This window comes from Bubalus kerabau, chromosome 17, assembly GCF_029407905.1.
Source record: "Bubalus kerabau isolate K-KA32 ecotype Philippines breed swamp buffalo chromosome 17, PCC_UOA_SB_1v2, whole genome shotgun sequence".
NCBI classification, from domain to species: Eukaryota; Metazoa; Chordata; class Mammalia; order Artiodactyla; family Bovidae; genus Bubalus; species Bubalus kerabau.
In genome coordinates this window covers 9,218,210-9,224,570 of record NC_073640.1, presented here as the reverse complement: position 1 = coordinate 9,224,570, position 6,361 = coordinate 9,218,210, and the positions used below count along the sequence as shown (strand labels likewise).

Below are 6,361 nucleotides of genomic sequence, written 5' to 3'. Positions count from 1 at the left end.
AAAAGATCAATGGTCTGAGGAAGAGGAACGGGCCTAATGAGTCGCTGATTATCCTTCTGAAGTTCATTCAAGTTGCCAAATAGGCTACAGCCTCTGCCGCGCCTCTGGCAGGAAGCCTGTGGTGATGCGCCTGTCACCGTGTTTGCTGTGGGTGTCGCTGGGCCTCTGTGGTACCTGGTGCTGAAGGCCTGCTCAAAGGAACTGAGGGGTCAGTCCTTGGCCCGGTGTCGCTGCTGGGATTGGAAAATGGTTCCTTGTCATTTAAAAAAAAAGGGGGGGAAAAAAAAAGTCATCGTACAAACTGCAGGCATAATTTTTGTGCAAACAAAAGCTCCACCTAAACTCAACAGGGACAAATATGGGTCCAAATGAGCCACTGTCTATTTCTTTTTGACCTCATAATTAAAAGTACTCGTCTTTTAAGAGGGGAAAATACAAAGAAAAACAAATCCAGAGAGGCTCATGCCTCAAACATAACTGTTGTAAATAAGTTGGTATTGAGTGTTTTTTTTTTTTCCACTCCAATCGCTGTCTCTCCTCCCACTCTTTCAGACCAAGCCATGACATTTTGTTTTTATCAGAGATGTAAACATATCATTCTTGCTCTGATTTTTTTATTTTTCTTTAGAAGTAGCATTCTTTGCCTTGATGTACAAGAGTCTATTGAAGGGCTATCTCACACTGATTTAACCAATTTCCTGGCATCTTTCTTTACCGTATAAAGTAAGAAGGCAGCATTGTACTCTGTGTTTTAGGGCCACAAGTCACGTGTCTGTCAGTGAGGATGGGAGCTACGCTGTACTGAAAACCCAGACTCATTTCTACAGCACCAGGGAGTCACTGAGGAACATTTTTTAAACAACATTGACATCAGTTCCAGAGAGCTCTCCAAAACCTGTGTTCTTTGTGTCCAGTCCTAGAGAAGTCATGTTACTGAAACGTACATAAATCTGTTTCCATCACAACTCATTCCCTCCCCACCATTTCTTTTACTGGACGAAGGACCTCACTAGATGGAAAGAGATCAGGCTTAAGGTCATTTACAGAGAGCGGCCAGCCGCTTCTATTAAAACTCACAGGCCCAGTTCCAAGGAAAGAGAGCACAGTGCCTGGGTGATGGGCAGGGTCGGTGTGCTGGGGAGATTTTTTTTTTTTGACCTCACAGCTTAGCATGCGGGATCTTAGTTCCTCCACCAGGGATTCAACCCGCACCCTCTGCATCGGAACGGCAAAGTCTTAACTGCTGGCTCGCTGGGGAAGTCCCTAGCTGGTGAGATTTTGATGAACACAGGGTCACATCTCGATCACACGCCGAACCTATCAGCTGGGGACAACAAAGTGACATGGCCTCTAGCTGCAGTCATGCTGAACAAAGAACGGGCTAGGTGGGGGCCACGCTCCTGCTCGGTTTCCAGGCAAGCTGGCGCAGTGGATTCCTGGCCCCTAAAGGCTCTCCTCTCTGTGATATCCTTGGATTTCAATATTGTGAAAGCCTTAATAACGGGCGAAACATTCACGTAATGAACCCCATTTGTCATAAACAGCTCCTTGCACCCAAGAAAACAAAGGAGGAAGACTCTCTCCTGGCACACAGCAAACATCCCTAATTCAGGCTACCTGGAAGGGAAACTGATTTGAACTTTGCATTTCCTTAAAAAAACAAAACAAAACAAAACAAAACTGTGCAGAAACCCTCTTCAGAAAACCAACTTTTATTTACCAAAGTTCTTAGGTGAGCTTTGGGACAGGCGAAACTATCCTTGAGTAGAAACTTCTAGAACATTCCAGGGTACTTCAAAACTGCTTTCTTGAAAAGCATGGCGTTCTCCAGATGGCTTTGGAGTCTTCTCTGTTTAGTCAAAGCTTTCTCCTAGGTGAGTGCGTGGGTGAACCTCAAGCCAGGTCCTGAACCGAGATGATCATAAATTCCCATGAAAGGAAGACTGGGTACCATGGGCACTCTATAGGGGAGAAGGTATATGCTGTTACCGCCTGCCAGGCTTCACGTCCACTTACACTCACAAAAGCAATGGAAGGGCTTTAAAGCCAAGGAAATAACAGAAAGTTCTAACACTGAAGTCAGTATACAGCAAGAGGCAAGCAATGAAGGGAGGAAAAAAAACAAAAAAAAAGCCATAGCATTCTTTAAAAAAAAAAAAAAAAAATCCCTGTCTACAATTGACCAATTTTTGCTTTTGTCTTTTTGCACTGCTTTGGTTTAATAGGAGAGTTTGGGGGAAAGATATTGTTACAGAATTGGTGGCAGTTCTTTGGCAGGACCAAACAAAACTCCGGACAGACTCCTTGCCTCACACATCTTCCAAAGACCTCCTAACAAGGCACAGCCCACCCCTTGAGAGCCACTGCCTTCTCTGGGTAGGACTCCTGGGTCTTTCCCGCCGGCCTCGTTGGCTCTCCTAAGCCCCGCTGAACACACGCCTGCCTCAGGACCTTGGTACATGCTTCTCTCTGTGTTCACCTATGTACGCAGGCTTCAGTGTGCAGGCCACTCATCAGAGACACTTCTCTAGGCTCTCAGCCTCCTGTCTCCCCCTCCTCTGCCCTCGTAACAGGTATAGATTACCTTCCCAGCACTTTTCTATCCCTGCCATGTCCTGTCTTGTTTAACATCTCTTTCCCTAACTAGAATGGAAGTTTCCTGTGGACAGGGGTTTCATCTATTCATGGCTGTACCAGCAGGGTTTTACCCGTCAAAAGACACTGGTTAACTGGGCAAACAAATGAAAATACAAACGAATGAATGTATAAACCATATAAATGTATGCCGAGGGTGCTGAGACACGTGCTAGATCACACACACACACACACGCACACACGGAATAGGCAGGGACAGTGTCCAGGGGGAGAGTGTGTTAACCTGAGCCCGCCCCACTCAGACCCACTAAGTCAAGAAAATACTCTTTATGTGCCTTCCAGTAACATTAATTGTTGGTCATAAAACTTCAAAGAAACAGATATTTATAGCTCGATTCGAGCCCTTTTTTTCCACACACACTCACCACAGCACTTTCCAACTCAGTTCCCATGAGCGCACTGCAAACAGCCTCCTGCCCACTTCCTGTTGAGGCCAGTTCCTTAACCGCCTGGGTCCTGAAGAAGCTCTTTTTCTGTTTTCTTTTTTTCCAGTGTTCACGTCTTTCGGTTTCTCTTGGGTTTTCACAGTTGGGTTTTTTTTCACCCCTTTTCTCAGGCCCCCGAGCCCCCATTCGGCCGCCCCCACATCCAGCAAGACAACAGGGCGAGGGAGAAAGAGGAACCCTGATGGAGGGAAAATGTTTCTTTTCAAAACATCCTTCCAGGGGCGGTGGGGGTTGGGGGCAGTGTCAAACAAGGCAAGGTTGTGAAGTTCCGCCAGGGCTGGGTGACTGAGACGGTCATCTGTTTACCCGAGCCTGACAACTGGAGGGACTTGAAAATATCCGATGGAAGTGCAGCCATTTGAAGAAGTGATTCCTGTTTTTGTTTGTAAACATCGGTACCGCCAATATTCATGATAAAGATTACTTATTATCAAGCCTTGGTGCAAAACTTCATAAATAACAGTTCTAATCATCCCAAGGATCTTACACGATGGGGAACGGACATCTCCGTCTGAAACGAGAGGAAGTAGACTCGAGAAGGGTTATGAAACCTGTCACCTCGCTAGAAAATCATGGAGCTGGGCTCTGTACCCGTATACGCTGTCTTCCTGATGAAAAACTGTACCCTTGTTCTAGGTGTGGGGTATTGGTAGCACGGGAATTGCATGAATTGCCTAAAAGAAAGGAGAGCAAAGTGTCCTAATTCAAGACATTTGAATTTCTGATAACAGCTTCATTTCTGATAACACCTATATTCAATGTATGCTGAGCTTATCACATGCTCCCCTCATTAAACTTCAGGACACACACACACACACAATTTTAAGTATGTTCCAAGAGGAAGCAGCGTCCTTTGGGACACAAGTGATCAATAGGTAGGTTAAGCTTTGCAGGAGGTCAGAGTACACCTGGGCTTCTGTTGACACTGCTATCGGGGGTTGGGGGTGGGGCAGCAGCTCTGAATTCTCTTGGAATATGCGGAGTCTCTCTGAGGTGGTCCTGGCAGCCCACAGTAGGTCCTAATTGTGGTGATTAGTAAGTATCGCTTTGGTTCCAAACACAGACCACGTGTCTGAGAAGTGATGTGCCCGCATCGAAAGCAGCCCCTCTGTAGATGTTATCATGTGAGAAAAATGGAAACTAAAGTGGTCTCCATGGGATCGAGTTAGAAAACCCCTTTTACTTTCACAAAGAAACCCCCAAAGAAGGAACCAGCTGCTGTACGCTGCGGTTGTTCTGACTGCTCTTGTGCGGTAGCCTGTATAATACTTGGTCCTGACCATGAGGTTAGCCTTCGCACTGTCTACCCATGGGATACGGACAGGGCTGCTCACTGGCGCTGCCTACCACCCCAGAGGCAGATCCACCGTGCTCTGCCAACCGTGGGCCTTTATCTGATCTGGACCTGAAACTGAAGCTCAGGGGGGCAAGCACAGCTGCAGGATTCCCACCACTGTACAGTTCGTGCATCGCTGAGCTGGAGAAAACCTCCAAAGACCTGCAATGCACTGGTTCCTCTGCACCTTAAACGTCCCATCCGCAGGCTGTGCTGGGGGTTCCGAGTCAGGATCGCGTGGAGGCCAGCACTAAGGCCATGTCTGGGTAGTCTGCAGTCTGGGATGGGGCGGTTGGTGGCGGGGTGGAGGATTAAGGATGTGGCCTTCCAGAGGGGGCTCAGAGAGGTCAGCGCTGGGATGAGCACGTCAAACTGAAGAGTAAGCAGAAGTGATAAAGGGATGGAAGGAACTGGAATGGAGAGGAGACTGCAAAGGGAGCTGGGAGAGCCTTAGACAAAAGGCTCATGGACATGTCCCGCTGAGGTTTCCCGACATCTCCCTGGCTCTAGGACATCCCGTCCTCCCCACGGCCTGCCTGCTCAGCATCTCTCACGGACATGCACACTTACTAAGGGCTGCACCCTATGTGCAGGGACTTGAGTGCTCTCTTGCTATTAAGAGAGCTGGGGTTTGCCGAATTCCAGAGAAAGTCCTGGTAGAACTGATGTCTCCCTTCTCAGTAGGACCCCCAAACTCAGGACCAGGGGTCCTTGCCACAGGCCAATAGCCAGATCCAGGGCATTCTGCTCACCATCCGACATGAAGTCAAACCCCTGTTGCTCAGAACTTCCTGTCCAGCAAGGAGTCTTGCTCTGGCTTTCTGCCTCCCGGTCAACTTCTTCCCAGGTTCTTCTAACATGGGTGAGATGAAGAATCTTCAACCAGTTATTCCAGCCTGGCCTGACTGCCTCTAAACACATAGAACTTCCCATAAATCACCCCAAAACACGGTCAGACACAACGATGTTTGCTGATTTAAGTGCCTTTGACGAGTGGCTTTCTTCTCCTGTCCATTCTAGTTCCTTCCTGCCCAACTCCTCTGAACTTAGGAAGAACCAAGCTTTTCTGAGAACATTCCAGATGTCTACATGCTTCATAGCATTCAGGCCTGGAGAAAGAAGCACCAGCCCACGTCTCTCTTAAAGACCTAGTCCAAAGGCTGGAAATCCTGGAATTTCCCCAGGCTGTTTGATAGAGCTGATGAATTGACTCCTCATCATCCTGCTCTCTCACCTCCAAGGCACCACTCCTTCCTTCCCACCCCATCCAGTGGCTCGCAGGGTGTCTCAGGGCCTTCTGAGCTGTCAGGAGGCCAGTTCTGCCCCAGGGACCCACCTTTTCCAGGTTATATATCTCCTGCCATCCTCCCATTCAGAAACTGGGCTTCCCATGCTCTGATTAGCCTGTGAAGTGAAGTGAAAGTCACTCAGTCATGTCTGACTCTTTGTGACCCCATGGACTGTAGCCCGCTAGGCTCCTTAGAGTCCATGGGACTCTCCAAGCAAGAATACTGGAGTGGGTAGCCGTTCCCTTCTCCAGGGGTTCTTCACGACCCAGAGAGCGAACCCAGGTCTCCCGCATTGCAGGCGGATTCTTGACCGATTGAGCCACCAGGGGAGCCTTGATGAACTGCAGTGGAGAGAAATGACTTCTGCTCTGACAGGACACATAAACTCCTGATCCAGTCAGGGCCCAACACCCAGAGGAGAGATGAACTCAGTTTAGAATTTGGATAGGACTGACCATATATCCTGATTCTCCCACCAGTTTTAAAAAAGCGAATTTTCTTTCAAAAAGTGAAACTTTTAAAAAATCTGAGGTTATTCAAATATCTTAACACCCTCGGACCATGTTAAGAACCATACATACGAACAGAAAACATTCCTTTATGTCTCCAACATAAACATCTCCAACTATAAACAT

At 47.9% G+C, this 6,361-nt stretch overlaps 1 long non-coding RNA gene across 1 annotated transcript; it reads right to left on the bottom strand.

The window, feature by feature from the left end:
* Positions 1-1,730: 1,730 nt before the first annotated feature.
* On the bottom strand, positions 1,731-3,869 carry LOC129632483 (uncharacterized). Its single transcript, XR_008704549.1, has 3 exons — positions 3,693-3,869; positions 3,021-3,612; positions 1,731-1,961 (listed from the first exon to the last, which is right to left on the bottom strand). It is a non-coding gene; the product is annotated as an uncharacterized LOC129632483 (long non-coding RNA).
* Between the last annotated feature and the right edge of the window lie 2,492 nt (positions 3,870-6,361).